Here is a 25,738-nt window from a genome sequence, read left to right on the forward strand (position 1 = left end):
AACTGTGTCAGCCCTTTTGGCCTCTGCATGAGCTTGTCTTTTCCTCCCTCGGCCTCTACGCTGCCTCTTCTTGGCTCAAACTTGATGACGCAAACATTGTGTCACCCCTTCCTTGTTGTTTCTCTGCTAAGAACAACTTATGTCACTCGGGACAGTTGTTTTCTACTATTACTGCTCTACTCAGCTAATTTCCTTAGTTCTCTTGTGATATGTAACCACGCTCTGATACAATGTTGAAGTTTCTAAGTCTAACCCATTAGAAACCCTTCATGTACTTTACTGATTTATTCCTACCTACTTGTGTTGTTAATTAACAAGTTATTTACCATGTAAATACTGGAAATAAATACAAGTACATGCTCAACACATTACAGATCATCAACGGAAGGAAAAAGAAACAAGCACACAAGTGACATTGTTGTTTTTGGACTAATGTCCCCAAAAAAACCCAATGCGGAAAACCAATGCAGCTATCTGAGGGTTTGATTTATTAAGCAGTTTCAGAATACAATCTGGGTGCCAAATCTGGCTCATCCAACAAAGAAAAATCTCAACAGTAGTACCTCTTTACTCGGAAGCAAATATTACAACTAAAATCCCAGATAATCAATCTGGTAGTTTCACAGCTCCAATCTGTCCCACGAAACCCCAACATCAGCCTCTACGGACTGCATCAGCTCTGTCGACCTAGCGTTAGCCCAACGTCATAATGTCTTGGCCTACGTCAACCTCTGGAGGCATTGCGTTAGTCCTCTAGCCCTCTGCATCACTCACATTGGCCCTCTAAGGCACTGCGCAGCTCCTAGCTGGCTCTGCGTGAACCCTTGGTTGGTTCTTCGTCCCTCTCTCTGGCTACTACACTGATCCTCTCGGTGCTATCTCTACCTATCTGGTTCTGTATTCACTGCCCCTCAGCTGCAACTTTGATCACTCTCTCAACTTTCTCAGCAAACCTAACCCCAGAAATTCGAAATCTTGATCTCTTTGTGTGTTCTTCAAGTGACCCTCAAGCCTCCTCTTATACTTTTCTCGTTGACAAATCAACAACTGAGATTAAGTCTCTAATCAATAGCTCAAATTAGATCTAGCTTTATCCATGACTTTTGGACCATTCTAACACATTTTTATATCAATTCACATTAATATTTTATTTTCCCTAAGTCTAGACTTAAGGACTCCATTAAAAATATTAATTATTTTAATATATCCCAAACTATTTAGAATATGCCCAAACCCTTTATAGGTGTTGGATATCTCATGTAAGTTAGCCTCTCCAACGATTTTTGTGGCTACATCACATCCGATGCTACCTGAAATCAACACTCCCTCTTAGCGAGGACTGTGCTCTAGCAATACTCCTCATTGAGTATCACCCTGATCATCCGACATCGGTCCCTGTGCTGATGCTAGGCCTACTACCCATCATCTACAATGTTGCATATTGTACTGCTACCCATGGCCCTTGCCACTACCATTGCAACATTCGTATTGCAGCTCCCTCTGCATCTGTGCTGTTGCCCATGGCCCTGCCACTACCACTACTACATCTGCACTGCAACCCCTCTCATCAGCTGCATTGTGCTGCCCATAGCACTGCCACTGCTAGCTGTTGCACTGCAACTCAGTTACTGAGAATTAAGTAACTGGTCTCCTGACTCTGACATCTCTGTCAAGCTATAAACACTCCCAATGCTGAAGCTCCCTCTGTCACTGACAAGTGCTCCCTCTCTAACCTTTGCATTGTTGCAACAATTCCATGCATCTTGCACTGTTGCACACTTCTTTGTGCCATCTTGCACTAGTGCAACACTCCCATGCTTCTCGCACTACTGCCTCACGTTGTCTTGGGAATCCTGCACTGTAGCTCCCTCTGTCACTCCATCCGCATCCGTATCTACTAACATCACTAGTATTTCTACTCCTCTTCGGGGCTCCCATAGCAAGGTCTAATGCAAGAGGTTGGGTACCTCGAGGATCATTCCCCTCATCTCCTACAGTTCGTCTAACTACATCTCGATGTCTTCCTACTTCCGCTCAAGTGGTGTGTAAGCACTCATGGCACAGTCATCATGATGCATTAACGAAAAAGGTATTATAGACTTTTATGTGAAGTTTGCTTATGTTATTTAGTGCAATGGATCGAAAAGATTGCAAATAACATAAACACATAAGAAAATTGAAACATAAACATATGCATCAATAGAACGACAATTTGATAACGGAGTTCACCAGACTTCCTGGCTACCTCTCTGGGTCCTTAACTTCTAGTGTGACCACTTTATTAGTCTTCAAAATTCTTTTACAGACATGAGCTCAAAAACAGAGACTCAAATGAGAAAAAGGATCTCACCATTGCATTCATTTCGAAATTTCGAGTCAAACAAGTATAAACTTGCCCATATTTGGCCTTTGTGCCCTCCAAACCCCCTGGAGAAATCTAAAACGGCCTCTTCCTTGTGCAAAACCACTTCTGTCTGCACAATACTGCCTCGGTCTATGCACTGGTGGTTTGACTGGTTCGGCACCTGCAATAGTTTAAAATAATTTTTGGGCACTTGGTTTACCAAGCTCCGCCCTTGGCATTGTGGTTAGCCCGAATGTGTGAAGGCGTTGGTATATAAAGTTGGAGGTCAGTGGGTCGAAACCCCCACCCAACACTCCGGCGTTTTGATATGGATTGAGTAACATTATCCGCATTAAACTTTGGTGGCATATCTTTGCACTCCATTGTTGTGATATACGTGGTTTGGTTTGATATATATGGCATGTCATTTACCATATCTCGTTGCATGTGGGATAATTCTGAAACTAATTAAGGGGTCTAGCGGCCGTGGGGTTGACCCCAACCGTCGGCCCTTTTTCTCGGCGCCTCCAATCCGCTACCATAAATACAACATCATCCATAAGTCTAACAAGATCCACCTTAGCCCATCTGGTGTGGCCCCTACAGTGAAAACTCAGCCTTCTGGGAGGTCAAGGGTTCGATCGTACCTAATCCCCAAAATTTTGGAAAATAGGTGATATTGGACAAAATCCGGGCTACCACGTGTCCGCACCAGATTGGCCCATATCAACCAATCAAAATCTGCCACGTCATCTCCTCTGTTGAAATCATCCAAGACCTGTAGCTCATTCCCAGGTTGACACGTGTCCTTGCTGACGTAGGCATTGACCTAGTTGATTGTTCACTGTTAACCTTTGACTTTTTTACTTTTGCCCTAATTTTCCCAAAAACTTTGACTGGCTCTAACTTCTTCATCCAAACTCGGATTTACGCATCGTTTGCACCATTGGAATTGTATTGATGAGAACTTCGACTTGATTCTACTTTAATCTGCATTTGAAGACTTTGATCTGGAGACAAAACTAGATCCATTTTGGATCACTCCTCCCCACTGGAAGCTATTGGACCACCAAAAGTTGGTTTTAGTTGTTGACCAAGTGAGGATATGCTTCCCTCACTTTTCCAATCTCTATCCAGCATGCTTTACTTGGATTTGTACCTTTGATTCCCACTTGAAGATACTCAAAATTTCCTTGTCGCGAAGTCCTTATCCTCCTATCAAGAACTGTATCCTCCTGTAGCTCATTGAGATACTCGGGTGAAAGATCTTCAATGGAAGGTAACTAACCTTGATCTTCGGGATCTGAAATCAATGAAGGCTCATACAATCGCAAGTTTTCAACATTTACGATGGAATAGATCTACATATAAGCTGGTAGATCTAGGCGGAAAGAATTTTCACCAATTTTGTCAAGTATTTTGAAAGGACCATATCTAATTGCTTTCAACTTCTTACCTTCCCCTTGTAGTCTTTCTTTGCTGATGTAAAACCAGACTTGACCACCAACTTGAAAACTATGCTCAACTCGATGCTTGTCATGTCGCACTATACTTTGCTTGGCTTCTTTCCAGCTATTCCTGTACTGCCTGGTGAATTTCCTGGATTTTTTCAATGAACCTGGTTGCTTTGTCCACATCACTGTGTCGATCAACTGCTATGTCTTTACCAAAGACAAAATCCAAGGGAGACTTTTGTATAAAACCAAAACAAGTCTCAAAAGGAGATCTCTGAATAGAAGAATGTTTTGCATAGTTTTAAGCATGTTGCACATAACACAAATGCTCATCCCAAAGTTTGGGATGCTTGCTGCAATATCCTCGAAGCAACTGTATCACTGTTATGTTGACCACTTCTGTCTCACCATCTATTTGCGGATGAAATTCCATGCTCTTATTTAACTTTGTGTCCATTAACTCCCATATACTTGACCAAAAATTTCCCGACAAATCGAGAATCTCGATCGGATGCAATAGAAGTGGGTAACCCAAAATGAACCCATACATTTTGAAATAACAACTTTGCAGTTTTTTCAACTATGACCTGTTTATTACATGGTGTCAAAATACACATCTTATTGAACCTATCCACAACTACATACAAATAATCATGACCCTTTCTAGACTTTGGCAATCCCCCAACAAAATCCATGGATACACTTTCCCAAGGACAAGAAGGAATTGGAAGTGGAGTATACAAGCCTCATTTTCTATTACTTGGCTTGCTTGTAACACACATAGTACATCCTTTAATATATCTAGAAAATATCTCATTCATTCATGGCCAATAGCAGAATCTTTGTAATTGTGCAACTATTTTACTTACGCCAAAATAACCTGGTATGAAAGAAGTATGTACTTCTCTCATTATATTAACTATTTTAGTTTATGGAATGCATAACTTTCCTAAATGATATAAGAGTTTGTCCTTTATGAAATAATCCAATTCTTCTACCTTCTTACCATGAGTTAAAGTTGCATATACATCCTTAAAATTTGTGTCTTGAGCATATTGTTCAACGTAACTTTCATGAATTACTGAATTATGCTTAAGTATTGTGGATGCATTTATAATTGGTCTTGATAACATGTCGACAACCTTATTATGTGTGTCATTCTTATATCTGATAACAAGATGAAATTGTTGTAGAAAACCCATCCATCGATAGTGTCTTGATTGTTACAATTTAGTTTGTGAGTGTAAATATTGAAGTGGTTGATGATCTGTGTGTATGATTATTTCTTTACCCATTATGTAATGTTTCCACTTGTTAACACTCTGAACTAATGCATATAATTCCTTATGATATATAGGATAGTTAACTATTGCTGATTTGAATGTCTCAGAATGAAAGCATATAGGTTTTCTGTATTGCATCAACATTGCCCCCATGGCATATTCACTTGCATCTATCTCAATCTCAAATAGATGTTGAAGATCTGGCAGTGCTAGTACTGGCACTGTACTGATCCTTTCTTTCAATGTGTCGAAGGCTTTCAGTGGTTTGCCTCCCCATTGAAACACCTATTTCACACTTGTCAAGGCATGTAAAGGAGTTGCAATCAAAGAAAAGTTAACAATAAACTTTCTCCAATATTGTGCTTCCCCTAAGAAACTTCTAACTTCCGTAGCAGTATTGGGCTTAAGCCAATTTACAATGACTTCAACCTTATAGGGACCTATCTTCAATTCACCACCCCCTACAATATAACCCAAATAATTCAAAGATGTTCTGCCAAATTCACATTTTGACAGTTTTACATAGAGATTTTCTCTTTTCAAAACATCTAAAACCTGCTTTACATGCTTTACATGTTCATCCCATGTTCTATTAAAAACAATTATATTATCTAAATAGACTATTACAAAATCATCAATGAATGGCCTAAATACATCATTCGTGACTCACATGAATGTAGCTGGAGCGTTAGTTAAGCCAAAAGGCATAACCATCCATTCATAGAGTCCCTGCTTTGTTTTGAAAGTAGTTTTCCATACATCCTGTTCTGCAACTCTGATCTGATGGTAGCCGCTTCACAAGTCTAATTTAGACAAGTAAACTACATCTTTTAACTGATCTAATAAATCATCAATACGAGGAAGAGGATAACAATTATTTATTGTGATTTTATTTAATGCTCTAAAATCGATGCACATTCTCTACAAACCATCTTTCTTTCACACTAACACAATAGGTGATCCGCATGGTGATGTGCTTAGTCAAATAAACCCTTGATCGAGCAACTCCTGTACCTGCTTCTTTATCTCTGAATTCTCTAGCGCTGATAACATGTACATTCCAATGTTAGGTAGTGGAGCATATTTCTACAAATAAATTTCATGTTCTATCACTCGCTTGGGTGGAAACCCTTTAGGCTCTTGAAAAAGAATATCATAATCGGAAACAACTTTAACTAGATCTGCTTCTGTTTAGGATTAAAGCCTTGGAAAGCATCGAATTTATCAATATCCTTTGCTTTTACAATCATAAGTAAAAATTGTTTACTTGAATTTACAATTGTTTTCACCTGTCCTGAATTTATGAGAGAAAAGTTCTCTTTGAGTTTATAAGCCCTTACAATATATTCAATTCCATCCTTAGTGATTTAATACTTATTTTCAGTTCGAGAAGATAGCATTTCTATCGTACAAGTATGGACTTCCTAATACAATTCCACAGATGTTCAATGGGACTATGTCTAACTCAACCTCATCTACAAACTTTGACCCAATAGCAAAACAAAGTTTACATTGTTTCATAACTTGTAGCTTAGTTTTATCACACACCCAACCTAATGGATATGGCTTTTTATGAGGTTTTGTGTTATGCTCTTAACCTGCAAAGCAATACCCAAGCGAAGAAAAGATACCGAGAACACAGAATATGCGAAGAAAATATACCTAGAACACAGAATAGCAATGATTTTATTATTCAGAGAGAAATGTTCACAGGCCTCTTCGAGGGGGCAACCTCCAATAGAGCAGAGCTCGATTACAAAACAAGACACGATGCTCCTCACAGGGAGTCTCTATCCTTTATATATGACTCATACATGCAATACCACGGGCCAATATCGTGGGTTTTATTAATACCATCTATCTAATACTACCACCCATTTACCATCTATCTAATACTACCACCCATTTGCAACTAACTGTGGTCCCGTCATTAATTGCGATTTAACCACTTACAAATATTAATATGGGCTTTATTGACTCTTGACTATGACGTGATCCCATGACATAAATAAGGGGGTTAGGGTGGGACCCTAACATGCCCTCCCCCTTAAACCAGCCTTGTCCTCAAGGCTGAAGCTGCGGAAACTGCTGAAGAATAGTGGTTGGTTCCCAAGTTGCATCTTCCGGAGAGGTGTCTTTCCATTTGACGAGGACCTCCTTAAGCATGCGGCCGCGCAGGTGCTTGTCTCGTGTGTCTAGAACCTGTTCAGGTTGAAGCCAGATTGACCCTTCTTCGTCCAATTCAGGTAGACTAGTTTGAACTCGGCAATTGTTCCCAATCACTTTCTTGAGGCACGATACATGGAAAACTGGGTGGATTTTTGCTGTAGGTGGCAAAGCCAACTTGTAAGCCACTTCTCCAATGCGCTGAAGTACTTAGTATGGTCCATAGAATTTTGGAGAGAGCTTTTGACAACCCTTGTCTTTGAGTGATGTTTGCTTATATGGTTGCAACCTCAAAAAGACCTGATCCCCTTCTTGAAATTGGCGCTCTGAGCGATGTTGGTCAGCCTGTTGCTTCATACAGTTCTGAGCTTGATGAAGATTCTCGCGCAGATGGGCAAGCATGGTTACGCAGTGTTGTAGGAGTTGATCCACGGCTTGTACTTTGGAGCACCCCGTGAGATAAGAAGTAGGGGCAGGCGGAAGTTGTCCATAGACTGCTTCATAGGGAGTCATTTTGGTGGTGGCATGATAGTTGGTGTTATACCACCATTCCGCCAGAGGTAACCACTGTACCCAAAGGTGTTGTTTTTCTGAAGTGAAACACCTAAGGTAGGTTTCTAGACATTTGTTGACGGATTTGGTTTTACCATCTGTTTGCGGATGATATGAAGTACTGAGTTTGAGTTGAGTGCCTTGTATTCTGAAGAGCTCCTGCCAAAAATTACTGGTGAAGATTGGGTCGCGGTCGGACACAATAGAAGTGGGCATGCCATGCAATTTGAAGATCTGATCCATGAAAGTTTGAGCAACCAAAGTGGGTGTGAATGGTTGGGGTAGGGTGCAGAAATGAGCATACTTCGACAGTCGGTCCACAACCACCATGATGACTGACTTGTTCCCAGACTTTAGAAGACCTGTAATGAAATCCATGGAGACCTCCGTCCAAATTGACGCCGGAATGGGCAATGGTTGTAATGTGCCTGGTGTGTTGACGGTTTCCCCTTTGTGGCGTTGACAGACGTCACATTCTGCTACGAAAGTAAGGATGTCCTGTTTCATGCCGGCCCAAAAAAATGATCTTCTGGTGCAAGCATATGTCTTCTGAAAGCCCGAATGTCCTGCAATGGGAGATGAGTGCAATTCTGCCAAAATGCGACTTTTGAGGGTGGATGTTGGTGATATTACGACTCTGTCCTTGTAGCGAAGAATATCATTCTGCCACGAGTAGCCCTTGCTGGAATTAGGATCTACCTGCAATTGAGAAATGAGTTGGGAGAGCCCGGGACGTGAAAACCATTCCCTGCGAGCCTCTTCAATCCAGTCCGGAATGGGGAGGGAAATTGCGAGCAGAGTACTTTCCTCCTCAAATTGGCGCGACAATGCATCTGCTACCCTTTTGTCTTTCCCTTTCTTGTAAATGATCTCATAATCATATCCCAACATTTTGGCTAACCATTTATTTTGTTGTGGGGAAGATAGGTGTTGCTCCAAAAAATATTTAAGACTGTGATGATCTGTGCGGATTTGGAAACGTCGCCCCAACAAGTAAGGTCGCCAGGTCTCGACTGCATGTAAGATGGCCATCATTTCATTCTCGTAGGTAGATTGGCCCAGATTCCTCCCACTTAGTTGTTGGCTGGTGAAGGCCAATGGTCGCCCTTCCTTCATTAAGACCGCTCCAATACCTGTTCCCGAAGCATCAGATTCAATGACAAATGATTTGGTGAAGTCCGATAGTGCTAAGACAGGAGTGGAATACATGGCGGTTTTGAGAGCTGTAAATTCCTGTTGTGCTTCTTCGTTCCAGAAGAAGGAATTTTTCTTTAGGAGTTGCGTTAGGGGCTTCGCTATGCGGCCATAGTTGCAGACAAATTTACGATAATAGCCTGTGAGACCCAAAAATCCTCTCAAGCTTTTCAAGGTCTTAGGTTGAGGCCATTCTTGCATTGCCTGGATCTTTTTTGGGTCCACCTTGACACCTTCACGCCCCACAATGTGGCCCAAATACTCAACTTCTTCCATGCCAAACGAACACTTAGACATCTTGACAAATAATTTATGCGTGCGGAGCAGTTGCAAGAGTAGATCTACATGCTGAAGATGTGCCGCCCAAGTGCCACTATAGATGAGGATGTCATCGAAGAAGACAAGGACAAATTTTCTGAGATATGGTTTGAGGAGGTGATTCATAAGGCTCTGAAAAGTAGAGGGGGCATTACAGAGACCAAATGGCATGACCAGGAACTCATAATGACCTTCATGAGTTCTGAAAGCTGTCTTGGGAATGTCGACTTCCTTCATGCGAATTTGGTGGTAGCCTGAGCGAAGATCCAACTTAGTGAATAATTGAGCCCCATTGAGTTCGTCCAGCAAATCGTCAACCACTGGGATGGGAAATTTATCTTTGACTGTTAACTTATTGAGGGCCCTGAAGTCTGGACACATCCGCCACTCCCCATCTTTCTTGAGGACCATGACCACTGGAGATGAATAAGGACTAATGCTGGGACGAATGACACCTGCTTCCAACAATTCCTTGATGATTTTTTCTATTTCATTCTTTTGGGTGAACGGATATCTGTATGGTGGCACATTTGGGGGTTGGGCCCCTGGAACCAATGTGATGCTATGATCATGTTTCCCTCGCGAGGGTGGAAGCTCATGAGGCTTGTCAAAGACCGTCCGATGTTTATTTAAAATCTGTTGCATCTCAGAATGAATTGGCTGAGACATGGTGTCTACTACCTGGATGGCATTAAATTGAGCTACCACTCCATGATGGCCCTTTTTTAACAATTTTTCCATCCTATGCGAGCTGATGATAGAGGGGGCTCCCGCCTGTAGTCCACGGAGGGTATGTGTGGAGTTGTTCTGCTTAAAACTCATATATAACTCCTGGAAATCCATTGTGATTGGCCCAAGAGTGCGGAGCCATTCCGCGCCGAGGACAATGTCGCAACCCCCCATGTGGATTGCAAACATGTGGGTTTTCAATTGATAATCCCCCATTTGAATTTTGACATTTTCACAGCGACCTTCACATTTCATTGTGCCCCCATCTGCAATCTGGACTTGGAAGTTAGAAACTGCTCGGACGAAACAATGTGCTGCTTCAGCGATCTTTTGGTGGATGAAATTATGGGTACTTCCACTATCAATCAGGACTACTACTGGGCGATGTTTAAGAAAACCCCTGATTTTGAGAGTTTGAGGGGAAGAAATTCCTGCCAATGCATTTAGCGAAATAATTGGTTCATCAGATACAATCTCCTGTTGGTTATCTTCTTCGATCGCCTCCGGTTCCTCAAGTGGTGGATCTTCCTCGGTGGAGCTGTAGTCAGTGGCATCTATTTGAAAAAACTTGTGCTCTTTGCATTTATGACCTGGGGAATATTTTTCATCACAGTAGTAACATAGTCCTTGCTTTCTTCTTTCGGCCATTTCCGCAGGTGACACCTTTTGAATATTAAGTGTCTGAGTCATATTGGGAGCCTGTGAGGGACGACCTTTAGCGGGGAAGTTGGGGTGGCTGGATTGGGCTGTTAATGCACGTTCCACCTTACGGGCTACCTGGCAAGCCTCTGTCCATGTGGGAGGGTGGTGGAGTAGAACCTGAGCTTTGATGGCTTCTTTAAGACCGCTGATAAAGCATTCCATGTAGAACTCATCTGTGAGACCCTTAGTGTGGAAGGCTAAGGCTTCAAAAGCAGTAATATATTCCTCCACTGTACCCATCTGTCGGAGCTTAGTGAGACGCCCCAAAAAAGAGTCTTCCTGTTCAAAGCGACTGCGAAGAGTTTTGGCAAATTGGGCCCAATTCTGAAAATGTCCATTGCAACGCTGATTCCATTCCTTCCATTGCCATCGTTCATTGTCCAAGTACATGGTGCCCACCATAAGCTTAGTCCTCTCATCTATGATATGATTCAATTGGAAATACTGCTCCATTTGTGCTAGCCATGCGGACGTGTGAGAACCGTCAAATTTCTGCATATCCAACTTGGGAGGTCGCTGACTAGGTGGTGGATGGGAGTGCCAAACGTGAGGAGAGTGGCTAGACTCACCCTCATGGTATTCATGGCCATTATACACCTCCTCGTGGGCTGGCTTCTTGCCCTTTGGGAATGCCTCCTGTAACTGGTTACTTATTCCTTTAAGCTCAAGTTCTATGTGGTTACTCATTCCTTGAAGCTCAAGTTTGATCTTGTTCACCGCAGTTTGGAGGGAGTGCACATGGTTTTCAATTTTGTCGATCCTTTCATTGGCCATCGCTTGAGCCTGAGTTTCTACCATACACCAACCTGATGAAAAATTGGGACCGCCTAAAAAAATTTTACTAAGAAATTTAATGGTACCACCTTGCTCAGCTCGTCGTCCTGATACTGATGGGCTAGGTCACCAATAAGCGCCCCAGAAGATCTCAGACTTTTTTTTTTTTTTGGAAAACTCCTAACGGAGTTTTACTCCTTCCTGATCAATACTGTAGTCGCCAAATCCTCAAAATGTCAATGCCGCCAAAAGTCCTGCGAAAATTATATCCAGGTACAGGAACCCTTCACAACTACTCTGATCTAGTGGATCTGAGAGATCTGAATGGTGGAACAACTGCTGCTGCTGATCTGGAATATCCGATCTGGTGGATCTGAGAGATCTGAATGGTGGAACAATTGTTGCTGCTGATCTGGAATAGATGATGTGTGATCCCCCGATAGAAAGGGAACTATGGTCTTGGGGAGTGTCAGGTGCTACAGATCGCAATATACATAAGGGTCTGACAGTAGTACTCAGCCCAATGTTTCAGGGCTCTAACTAAGGAGGATCGACCGTACCCTTAGCCGTACAACCTGACTACCCTATCGTACGGGCGAGTAATCTCTCCGAGTGCTGTTCTCGGTGTACTGTAGCCACAAGACGGCCGAAGGTTTATCTATGGCGAGGTTTCAAGGGAGCTAGGGGGCTTCCTATATACCCAGAGGGTACGTGGAAGACAGTCCGTGCGCGGTTCTGTCTAATGCGCTACTACTCGAAGGGGTACCCACAGGGGTTACAAGGGAGTCCAACAGACGTGACCACCTCTTGTATTTCCTGCGTGCATGCCTCCCCAAATCCGCAGGTTTATGCGCTTAACGACAAATCCCGTGGTTTAAAGATGTCGGAACACGTCTCTAGCCAAAAAAAAATTTGCTAAAATTTGTAGATCCCACCGAGCCCTGGAAAGTGCTCTAATACCACTTGTTATGCTCTTAACCTGCAAAGCAATACCCAAGCTAAGAAAAGATACCGAGAACACAAAATATGCGAAGAAAATATACCCAGAACACAGAATAGCAATGATTTTATTATTCAGAGAGAAATGTTCACAGGCCTCTTCGAGGGGGCAACCTCCAATAGAGCAGAGCTCGATTACAAAACAAGACATGATGCTCCTCGCAGGGAGTCTCTATCCTTTATATATGACTCATACATGCAATACCACGGGCCAATATCGTGGGTTTTATTAATACCATCTATCTAATACTACCGCCCATTTACCATCTATCTAATACTACCGCCCATTTGCAACTAACTGTGGTCCCGTCATTAATTGCGAGTTAACCACTTACAAATATTAATATGGGCTTTATTGACTCTTGACTATGACGTGATCCCATGACATAAATAAGGGGGTTAGGGTGGGACCCTAACATTTTGTTTCTAGACCCACCTTCTTTAAAATTGCTTCAAAAATCAAATTAATTTGTGAACCACTATCAAATAAAGTATCAATTTTAGTATGCTTGGAAATGACTCTAATGTGAAATAGCTAATTTCTTTTCCTCTCATCATTATCATTATCAACAGAATGCGAAGAAGTACTTGTAGATTTTTTAGAATCTTTACCTTTCATACTTATAATTGTAATCGTTGTCTCATCACCTGAATCTGATCCCAAGTCCTTTTGAATAGCAGCAACATTCTTTCGCTCCTTACTCCCAAACTTCTTAGGCTTCAATTCCGAATGCAATGACCAGCAGTGTGCCTCATCGTGGTCTTCCTTATTACAATGAGTGCATGAAGGTTTATCTTTCTTCACAGTGTTTGTTTTCTTCTCCTTCCATTTAAGTTTCTTCTTGTCTTTATTCTTGCTTTCAATAGGTTTGGATGATTTCCCAACATCATGGGTTACATTTTTGCCTCTAGCTTCTAGATGAGTTGCTTGAACCGATACATCATCTAAGCTAGTTGGATTAAACATAAGTATAGTATGCCTCAAATAACTATGGAGACCACCTATGTATTCAAACAATGTCTCTGGTGAGTCCAATGATATGCCTAATGTTAAAGCTCTTTTACAAAATTCATGAGTATAACTTTGAACACTTTGACATTTTAATTGACGTAGTGTTTGCCAACTCATCATTGCTTGTTGCATATAAGCCAAAGGATAAAAAAAAAAATCAATAGCAGAAACAAATTCATTCCAAGTTGAAATGATTTTACCATGCTTTTTGAGATCTGTTTGTGTCTTGCCTTCCCACAATACAAGTGCCGTTCCTCCAAGTCGAAGGCTAGCAAGCTGGATCTTCTTCCTCTCTGAAACAACTTTCTGCACCCTACAATACACTGCAATTTGTCTTATCCAATTATCAAGATTTTCAGCGCTAAGTTCTCCATCATAAATCGGCAAATTAAATTTTACATCTAATTTTATCAAAGAGTATTTCTTCTTCTTAGAAGGACTAGATTTATGAGAGGAAGATGATGATGATGACGATGATGGTGATGATGGAGGAGATGGTGGAGGAAGCATTTCTCCCTTTCCCTTATCTTCTTGATCTTTAGGTGATGAAGTGCCTTCATCTTTGTTCTTCTTAAACTCGCAATACATCTCTTCCACCATTGCACGTATCGTCATGAAACTATCCAAAACTTGAGATTTTGACCCAAGTGGGATTTCATCTGTCATCATTCTTTATGAAAACACCCTTCCAATCTCTGGATTCGCCTCAACAAGTTCACCTTCACCTCATTCGAGCCTTAACCTAGTAAGCATTCAAATCTTCACACAATCTTGTCAGACCTTAAAAACCTTGCTGCTCTAATACCACTTGATCCGTTAATGAAAAAGGTATTATAGACTTTTATGTGAAGTTTGCTTATGTTACTTAGTGCAATGGATCGAAAAGATTGCAAATAACATAAACACATAAGCAAATTGAAACATAAACATATGCATCAACACAGCAACAATTTGATAACGGAGTTCACCAGACTTCTTGGCTACCTCTTCGGGTCCTTAGCTTCCAGTGTGACCGCTTTATTAGTCTTCAAAATGCTTTTACAAACATGAGCTCAAAAATAGAGACTCAAATGAGAAAAAGGATCTCACCATTGTGTTCAAATCGAAATTTCGAGTCAAACGAGTATAAAATTGCCCATATTTGGCCTTTGTGCCCTCCATATCCCTTGGAGAAATCCAAAATTGCCTCTACCCTCTGCAAAACCACCTCTGTCTGCACAATATTGCCTCGGTCTGCACGTTGGTGGTTTGACTGGTTCGGAACCTGCAATAGTTTAAAATAATTTTTGGGTGCTTGGTTTACCAAGCTCCGCCCTTGCCATTGTGGTTAGCCCGAATGTGTGAAGGTGTTGGTATATAAAGTTGGAGGTCGGCGGGTCGAAACCACCGCCCGACACTTCAGTGTTTTGATATGGATTGAGTAACATTATTTGCATTAAAATTTGGTGGCATATCTCTATGCTCCTTTGTTATGATATACGTGGTTTGGTTTGATATATATGGCATGTCATTCACCATATCTCGTTGCACGTGGGATAATTCTGAAACTAATTAAGAGGTCCAGCGGCCGTGGGGTTGACCCCGACAGTCAGCCCTTTTTTCGGCACCTCCAATTCGCTACCATAAATGCAACATCATCCATAAGTTTAACAAGATCCACCGTAGCCCATTTGGTGCAGACAGGGAAAAATCAACCTTCCGGGAGGACAGGGATTCAATCCTCCTTGATCCCCAAAATTTTGGAAAATAAGTGATATTTTGCAAAATCCGGGCTACCACATGTTAGCACCAGATTGGCCCATATCAACCAATCACAATATGCCACGTCACCTCCTCTGCTGACATCATCCAAGACCCATGGCTCATTCCCGGGTTGACACGTGTCCTTGCTAATGTATGCAATGACCTGGTTGACTATTGATCATTGACTATTGATCTTTGGCCTTTTTACTTTTGCCCTAATTTTCCTAAAAACTTTGACTAGCTCTAACTACTTCATCCAAACTTGGATTTACGCGACGTTTGCACCGTTGGAATCGTATCGACGAGCACTTCAACTTGATTCTACTTTCATATGCATTTGAATACTTTGATATGAAGGCAATATTGGATCCATTTTGGATCACATTGTCTGTCTCCACTTCCTTCTTTGCCCTTGCTGGCGCAGTCTTGGTCTTCGAGGCCTCTCTCTTGCTCTTCTTCCTTAGACACTGGGTCGCATAATGACCCAACTCCCCACAGTGGAAGCATTTGACCTTGGAGAGGTCCTTCTTCTTCCATTTCCCCTGCTTTCCCTCATATGCTAGGGCAACATCCACCTCCTCCTCCTTCTTGATTCGGATCCCCTTGCTATTGCTTCCCACCTTACTCAACCTTCTAATCTCTTCTTGGCGAAGAGCAGCCCACATTTCCTCCCAATCTGGAAGGGTCTCCCTACCCAGTATGCTCTAGAAAAACACCTCCCAGTCTTCTGAGACTGCGTTCAGGGTTGTTCTCACCATAAATTATTGATCCGGTGTGGCCCCAATGAAAGTCAGCTGATTTCGGATCTCCTTCAATCGACTAAGGAAGGGGTCGATATTTTCTCCCTTCTGCATCTGGTATGATCATAGCTGATTTTCTAGTAACATCCTTCTCTACACAGAAGTATGCTGGTACAATTGCTTTAGGGCCTCCCACATATCATTTGTCGTGCCCTTTTCGACAATATATAGTACTACATGGTCCTTGACCCCGTCAAGAATGATGCTCTTGGCTCTCGCCATTGCCTCCTCGTACTTGCCGTTATCAGTTGGGCCAACTAGGATAACTATCATCCTCAAGGTGAAGTGCTTGACACGATTTTTGTCTAGAACGGATAGGATTCTGGCCTTCGAGACTATGAAGTTTGAGGCTCCGTCCAGTCTGTCATGGTCTCTTACCCCATTCACTACCATCTTGCTGCTCCTCTACTTCCCTCCTGGAATTTCTCAGTGACTCCCTTTGAGCCTCGATTTCCCTCCTGGAAACCCCTCTGCCAATGTCAAGATGCCCCCACTCCGATCATTAGTGCAGTTGCACCACTGATCTAGATTTCTCGGCTAGAAATCCTCGGTAGCAACTCCCTCCTCCTTGGCCTTGCCCTATTAGGTATTGTTCTAACTACAATACCCCACCAGCTCCACTTTGCAACTTACCCAGTACCTCCTAAACACCAGCAAACTGAAGGTTAGAGCTCCTAGGATCGACACACTCCCAACACTGGAAAATCAGCTTCCTCAACCAACTGCGTCAGCCCTTCTAGCCTCTGTGTGGCTCAACGTGAGCTTGTATTTGCCTCCCTCAGCCTCTGTGCTGCCTCTTCTTAGCTCAAACTTGATGACACAGGCATTGTGTCACCCCTTCTTTGTTGCTTCTCTGCTAGGAACAACTTCTGCCACTTGAGACAGTTGTTTTCTGTTGTTGCTACTCTACTCAGTTGATGTCCTCAGTTTCCCTGTGATCTGCAACTACGCTTTGATACTATGTTGGAGTTTCTAAGCCTAACCTGTTAGAAACCCTTCATGTACTTTACCGATTTATTCCTACCTACTTGTTATGTTAATTAACAAGTTATTTTCCATGTAAATGCTAGAAATAAATACAAGTACATGCTCAACACATTACATATCATCAACTGAAGGAAATAGAAAGAAGCACACAAGTGACATCGTTGTTTTTGGACTAATATCCCCTGAAAAACTCAACGCAGGAAAATCGGTGCAGCTATCTGAGGGTTTGATTTATTAAGAAGTTTCAAAATACAATCTGGGTGCCAAATCCGGCTCACCCAACAGAGAAAAATCTCGGCAGTAGTACCTCTCTACTCTAAAGCAGATATTCTGGCTGAAACCCTGGATAATCACTCCTGCAGCTTCACAGCTCCAATCTGCCCCACGAAACCTCATTGTCAGCCTCTAGGGACTACGTTAGCTTTGTCTACCCCAACGTTATCCCAACATCACTCTGGCTTAGCCTGTGTCAGCCTTTGGAGGTACTGCATCAGTCCACTAGCCCTCTGCGTCACTCATGCTGGCCCTCTGAGGCACTGTGCAACTCTTGGTTGCCTCTGCGTGAGCCTTGGCTGGTTCTGCATCCCTCTCTCTTGCTACTGCACTGATCCTCCCAATGCTATCTCTGCCTCTCTGCTTCTGTATTCACAGCCCCTCAGCTGCAACTCTCACCACTCTCTCAACTTTCTCAATAAACCCAGCGCCAGAAAGTTGAAATCTTGATCTCTTGGTGTGTTCTCCAAGTGACCCTCAAGCCTCCTCTTATACTTTTCTCGTTGACAAATCAACGGCTAAGATTAGATCTGGCTTGATCCATGACTTTTGGACCATTCTAACACAGTTTTATATTAATTCACATTTATATTTTATTTTCCCTAAGTTTAGACTTAGGGACTCCATTAAAAATATTAATTATTTTAATATCTCCCAAACTATTTAGAATCTACCCAAACTCTTTCTGGGTATTGGAGATCTCATGTGCCTTAGTCTTTCCACCAATTTTTGTGGCTAGAGCACATCCGATGCTACCCCAAATCAACAGGGGTAACATGGTGATGAAAGGCATGGCGATGATGTGGTGGAGTGAATGGTTTTTTCAAACAAAGGCTTTGTCATCCCCTTGCTCTAAGACCACTTTTCTTGGGATTTTCAAAGCCACTATAATTCCCACAGGAAACTCCGGTAGATTTAATATAGGGAATCCTATAGGATTACAGAGAATCCTATAGAAAACACGGAGCCTATGTAAATTGAGTTGGAGGGGTTCATAAATGGAAGAATGGATGAAATAATGAAAAATATGAGATGGAGGGATTGAAATATGGATCTTGTAGGTCCTTCTATTCCTCTCGAGTTGTGCTTATCCTCTTCTTGCTAACCCGTAGAACAAAATTTCAACAACTTTTTTTTACCTTTCCTCTCTTCTTCTTTTTTTAAGAAAACAACTAGTCTGCCTCCAAGGAGGATTTCATCCTAGTTGCCTGCCCTGGGTGCCTCAAAAGAGGTTTTCACCCAGAGATCTTTTTATTTTCTTCTATTTTTTCAACACCCTCAGGCCGCCTCAAGAGGTTTTCAACCCAACAGTGGGACTCAGGTGCCTCATGGAGGTTTTCACCTAAGTCTCTTTATTTTTTCTCCTTTTTTCTTTTTTTCTTTTTCTTTTTTTGAGGGACTTGGTGGGGTGGAAGTTGAGACTTTCTCCACCACCATCATTGTCTTGTTGATGCCATTGATGAATTCTTGCTTTGACAAGGGCTTCTTGTAGACCTTCAATCTATATCCATTGACAAGTAAAGGGATAGCTTCTGAATCAATGGTTCTTATTTGTACAACACTATTATCATGACATTTTTCTATGACATAAGGCCCTAACCATCTAGTCCTTAACTTACCTTCAAAATCCTTGTACCTGGAATCATACTACAAAACCCAATCACTTTCTTGAAACTATTTGTCCTTTATATTCTTGTCATTCCATATTTTCCTTTTGAACTTGAGTCACCTCTGTGTGCAGGAGGGTCTGCATCCTAAATTCATCTAACCCATTCAGCTGGAGCAATCTTTCTTGTTGTGCCCTGGTAAGATCTAGATCCAGTTGTGTTTCCATTCTTAAGGTGTTGTATTCAAATTCAATGGAAAACAGGGCTTTCTTCCCAAAGACCGGTTCATAAGGAGTGAACCCAATGGTGGTCTTCCAGGTGGTATTGTAGGCCCAAGTGGCCTCAACTAATATATCTACCCAATCCTTTATGTTGTTGCTAATCACTTTGGTCAGAATGCCCTCCAACGTTTTGTTTGTTACCTCCACTTGCCCATTAGTCTGTGGGTGGTAAGGAGTGGATGTTCTATACTTGATCTTGTGTTGGCTTAACAAATTCTCAATCATGTGAGATGTAAATTGACCGCCTTGATTGGTGACCAATTCTCTAGGGTACCCAAACTTATAAAATACATTTTCCCTTAAGAATTTAACCACTTTTTCTTTTGTCGTTGCTTTTATGGCCTTGGATTTAGCCCACTTAGTTAAATAGTCAATGCACACAATGATGTACTACTTCTTCCTAGATGGAGGGTCAATGGGTTTAATGAAATCCATGCCCCACTTGTCAAATGGCTCGAAAGTCACTTGAGGTTGCAGAGGCATTTCATCCCTTGGGGTAGATTTCGCCATCCTTTGGCACTAATCACACTGACTAGTATACCTCCTCACATCTTGGTGAAGAGTGGGCCAGTAATAACCAACTTGCAGTACCTTGAATGTTGTTTTATTGGCTACAAAGTGACCTCCACAAGGCCCATCATGATAGGTCAGAAGGATGTCAAAGACTTCCTCCTCCCTGAAAAATCATCTTAGAATTTGATCTGGACATAGTTTGAAGAGGTTGCCCCCAATCCAAGTGAATGGGGTGCTCTTCCTTACGATCTTTCTCTTTTCCTTGGAGGAAAAATTTGGTGGAAACTGTGCAGACACAAAGTAATTTTCTATGTCAACAAACCATGGAGAGAGAACTGAAATGGAAAATAAGTGTTCATCTGGTAACTGATCATCAACCATTCCTTCCTCCCTTGCAGGAAAAGTCAATCTGGATAAAAAATCTGCAACAAAATTCTTCTTGCCATTCTTATCGATGATAGTTAAATCAAAATGTTGCAATAAAAGTAACCATCTAATAATCCAAACATTTACATCAGGTTTATTCATCAAGTATTTAATTGCAGCATGGTCAATATGTACAAATATTTGTTAACCAGTGATGTAATGCCTAAATTTATTCAATGAATGCACAATAGCTAGAAGCTCTTTTTCTGTCACTGTGTAGTTCAGCTTGGCTTTTGTGAGATTCTTGCTGATGAAGTAAATGGCTAAGGTATCTTGTCATCTATCTAGCCTAGAGCTGCTCCTATGGCTTTGTGAGAGGCGTCGACATGTATATGGAAAGTAAGAGCCCAATTTGGGCCTCGGCAAATAGGTGCAATAGTCAAATTGTCCTATAGGGTGTCAAAGGCTTCTTGACAATTTTCTAACCATAAAAATTTGGAGTCTTTAGACAATAACCCAAATAAAGGAGAAGCTAACTTGCTAAAGTATTTTATAAATATCCTATAGTATCCAATAAACCTAGAAAATTTTTGGCATCCCTCTATTTTTGTGGAGCTGGGACCCTTTGAATGATGGCTATCTTATTTGGGTCGACCTCAGTCCTTTCTGGGATATTGAGTGACCTAGAACAGTCCTTGTAGTCATCAAGAACTCGCATTTTTCGAGACTGAGGAATAAGTTCATTTCAATGCATTTATTCAGCACTTTACCCAAGTTGGAGAGTGCCTCCTGGAAATCACACCCGTACGGTGTAAATTCATCCATATAAATTTCCACTGCATCATGGACTAGCTCAACAAAGATACTCAAGACTGCCCTCTGGAAAGTGGAAGGGGCACTGCATAGACCAAAAGGAAGGACCCTATAAGGGAAAGTACCCCAAGGACAGGTGAAGGTGGTTTTGTCCTGGTCCTCTGGGCTAGTCTGGATTTGATTGTACCCGCTAAACCCATTTAAGAAAGAGAAAAACTTTTTCACTATCAGGCCATCTAACACTTGGTCAATGAAAAATAGAGGGAAATGGTCCTTATTTGTTGCTTTGTTTAACTCTCTACAAGCAACAAAAATCCTCCACTTCCCATTTTCTTTGGAACCAACGCCAAAGGAGACACCCACTCAATATCTGAGATAGGGTAAATGAATCATGCATCCAGCAGCTTTTGCAGTTATTCTTTGACTATATCCTTGAGAGATGGATTCATTCTCCTTTGGGGTTGTCGAACTGGTTTGCAACCTTCTTTGATATAAATGTGGTGAGTACACACCAAGGGGTGCACTCCCTTCATTTATTTGTAACTCCAAGGAAATGCATCCAAATGTTCCCTTAACATGTTACATAAATCTTCTTCTTAGTGTATAGAAGGAGGGGTTGATTTTCAAAGTTCTTTCAGGGCCGAATTCTATTGCCTTGACACGAGTAGGGTTTGAATCAGCTAAGCATAGATCAATCTGATGGTTTCTCTTGGTTTCCTTCACTACTTCTTCTAAGGACAAGGTGTTGGGAGTTGGATTTTGGAGGATGTGTTCAATCAAATCATCTTCATCAAGTTGTCCTCCTCCCATGGAAGTTTCTAGGGTATAGAGTTGATCTGAGTAGACCTCATCTTCTTCCTCCTCTTCTAGCCATAAAGGTAAATCATGTTCTAAAGATGGATGAGTAGGAGGTTAGAAGACCAACTGCTTTGATAGATACCCAATTTTTATAGTCATGTTTCCAGCCCTGCAGATGATGTAGGCATCGGCAGTGGCTAATCAAGGCCTCCCAAGTATGATAGGATAACCATCAAGCTTGGTCTTAGGCTGGAGAACTAGGAAGTTAGCAGGGTACTCCCAGGAGTCAATGGAGACCATCACATCCTCAAAAATCCCCTCAGGGGCTACTGTGGATTGGTCTGCAAGCTGCAAGACTGTCGTAGTCTTTCTTAATGAACCCCAAGATCAATCAAGGTGTGTGGGACAATGGTGCCATTGATGTGCACATATACTATAGGGCTTCCAGGGTCTAAATACTTTGGGAAAATTACCTATCCCAGCATTAAGTCGGACAGTTGTCCAATGACATTAATGTAGGGGTGTCTCTTTTTCGCCTCCCTAGATGTTTGAAACACTTCTCTTTAATCATTTTGTTGTAAATAGGTACATCCTTAATAGCTTGGAGAAGTGGAATTTTGACACAAGTTTTTCAAATCACCTAGAAGTTCATTCTCTTCTGGGGTAGGCTGGAATGGATGAGTTAATCTTTCAAGAAAGGGTGGTGGATTCATTCTAGGCATACTTTCCTCTCTTTCTTCCTCACTCTCCCTCGGTAGAGATGGAGGTTGGTTGTCCGGGAGTACTCTCCCAGACCTTAGGTTGATTTCTTGAATTTCCACAACATAAGCAGGGAAGGATGTCTCTCCACTATAGACCTGTTTTGTCTATCTATTTTTTGGGTTTGGATTTGGTTGGGCAGGCATCTAAGGTTGTTTAGGTGGAGCAAGGTGTAAAATTTGTGGTTGAGTAGGAGGTGAAGGCAATAAAGTTGGAGCATTATTGTATGGGGGCCTCCACCCTTGGAATGGTACATTCCACTAAGGTTGCGAAGGAGTATATGGATGAAATGGTTGGTTGGTCAGCTAGGAATGGTACTGAGGTGCAAAAGACCAAGGAGAAGGTGAAAACCAGGAGGGATGAGTTAGGGGTCCCCAAGAGGGAATGGATGTGTTTTGGTTAGGGTTGTAATATGCATAAGATGACCCTTGCATGCCTTGCTGGTACAGTTGAGGCCCATGAGGCCTCCTTTGATTTATGTAGTAGAGTTGTTCAACACCCCTTCAGTTCCCTGATACACAACTTTTAGTCCAGGTAGAGAAGGGTACTTGTCTATGGAGTGGTTTTATTCACAGACCGAAAAAATTTCTATAAGGTTTAATGGATATTTATTCCTAGGGTGCCTCCTTGTGCATCTGGCGCAGAAGATAGCTAATGCTCTATCTGGTTTCTCTTTATGGGCATAGTGTCCATCTGTAGGGCAAGGTTTTGCAACATTTCACTCTTGAAATATTCTAGCATATTTCCAATTTCACCTTTTATAGATGTGTTGGAAGAGGATGACTTGGCCACTGGTTGATTACCCCTACCTTTTTTCCTAGCTGCCCTAGAATGGTTCTTAAAGACAATCTTGATATCTTCATAGGATATGTTAGCGCTCGAATTTGGCCTCAGGCTGAAAAAGACAAAATCCAAGGCAACATCAAACCACTTAGCCTCGTAGCTAGCCCTACGAGGACAGGAGAGGGCTCTCTCCGGGTCTATCTCGGCAAAAGGTCTTCAAAGGCTGAGATGACCAATAAAGAACACTGATTTTAGGCTAGTAAACTGATAGGGAAAGTTTAATTTCAAATTTTTATGGTTTTGTTGGAAAACTGAGCACGACAATTTTGGGTGCGGGGATGAGACACAGTTTTTGCAGAGGTCTTTTTGGGGCAAGGTAGGAGATTGTCTTGATGACTTTGAAGGAAGTGAATGGATAGGTATGACTGGTGAGGAGATAAGGAGAGCAATAAATCATCAGGAGTTCTCCTTAAACAGATGAAAACATAGATATTAAGCAAACTTAAAGGCAGAGCATAGAAACCATGAATTCTACCTTAACACTTCATTTACTTAATTTGCAGAAGAGAAGAGTAGGAAAATGATACACATAACAAACTTACAAGTACATGAGAGAAACACGCCATCAACACAAATCACCACGGGAATCCCAAATAGTGTTGCAAAACCCTGGTCTTTCCTTTGCCAAAATTGCAGAGATACAAAGAGTAATACAGTCTAAGCTTATCCCTCAAGAGTCCAACCATGAAAATGACTAAGAAAATACATAATATAGGCAAGCTAACACATTCCCTTGCCTCTAGGGGTCGAGATCATCATCCTAGGAGCTGTTTCAACCAATTCTAAACTGAGCACTACAATCTAGGCAATCAAAACAACTTGCCTCTATAAGCTAGGAAACCAATTCATTCATTAAATTTTTGCTATTTTATGAATGAATCTTCTAGAATAGGTAAATAAGTGTCATGTCAACATAAAATTACATTAATTACATCAAGGAGGGTGAAAAATCCCACCAAAAGTCAAAACTGGTCAAATGCTGCGTTTTCCTGAGCTGAAGATGAAAAATTGAGAAAATGTCCTGATGCGTAGCGCACCATTTCTCAACGCATAGCGTGCCTTTGATCCCACTTTTGGGGCACTTCCCGGCATCCAAATGAGGCTCAAGTGGGCTTGTTGGAAAGTTCTGGATGTCTACTCTCCATCCCAAGTGGAATTTCTCAATTTGGTGCCCATCTTCCCCTCCAAAAGTGCAATCTCCCAAGACTGCTTCCTGTGTTTCCAAAAAGTGGCAGAAGGTTATTTTTTACTTGTTTTTTTACCTTTTGGGGGCCCAAATCTCCATGAAATGTCTTGGCAGTGGCTAAGCAAGTGTAATTTGTCATGAAAAATCCAAAAATGCAGAGTTTTTGTGAAATGGACCTCTCCATCTTCAGGGTAGCGCGCGGCGCGCTACGCGTTGAGAGCAAAAACATGTTTTTAGCAAAAAAAATTCAAAATTGACCAAAATTGCTCCAAATTTTCTGAATTTTGAGCTGAGGGTGTATCATTGAGCACCATGCTCCTTCAAGGAGGCTTCAGCCAAAATCTGAAGTGGATCGGGCCTTTTCCTCCGTTTTAGTGCCTTGGCCAATCGTCCTTTAAGTACCTTCATTTTCGCTTTGCACACATGCATGCGGGCCCAATAATGATTCTTCATGTGGCGGAGCATATCTTTGTCCCTGTTTGCCTTGGCTAGCAACTTCTCTAAATGAGTGTTCACCCGAATGAGCATAGACCCTTGCTCAATAGGTGTCAAATCACCGGGCCTCTTGCGAGCCAAGTTCCTGTCTTCTCGGATCCTCCGCAACTCATCAAGAGTGTTTTCATCCTCTAACTGTTTGTTGCATTGCTCTAAGTATTTGATTGTCCAATTTGCCATTTCCAACTTTTGCTGCAACAAGTGATTTTCAGCCTTTAGTTGCTGAATGATCTCCTTTGGCTCAGAGCTAGGAGAACTGATGTCAAGGTCAATGATGTCTATGTCCGGATCACCTGATGGTCCCTCATCAATCATGGACTGCTTGCCTCTCTCCTGTACCTGTGCTGTTGTCGAAAGCGAGGCCCCTTCCACCTGATGTGGAGATAACACTCGTTGTGCTGATGAAGAAGGCGAGACCCCTTCCACCTGGTGTGGAGATAATACTTGCCGTGCAGATGCAAATAAGGCCCTGTGGCCTCTCTGATATGCTGACATGCACGGGCTCTGGAATGTGAAACTGATGTGAAGGCCCTCCCTCATCATGGACAATCTCAGGAGGTGGCTGTGGCACCATGAAGAAGTTGCGAGAGATGAAATCCTCCCAAGCAATACCCTGTTGTGCCAACTGATGCATCACTATGATCTCGATCAGTTCATAATGATATATACTCTTGTGTTGCTGTGCGGGGCTCTTCCTTTGCACTAAGGGCACCATTCTCTCTATATTTCGGCACATGAAAAATGGGA

This window comes from Pinus tabuliformis, chromosome 9 (genome assembly GCF_031772625.1).
Source record: "Pinus tabuliformis cultivar Carrire ecotype Pingquan chromosome 9, CPIR1, whole genome shotgun sequence".
Taxonomy (NCBI): domain Eukaryota; kingdom Viridiplantae; phylum Streptophyta; class Pinopsida; order Pinales; family Pinaceae; genus Pinus; species Pinus tabuliformis.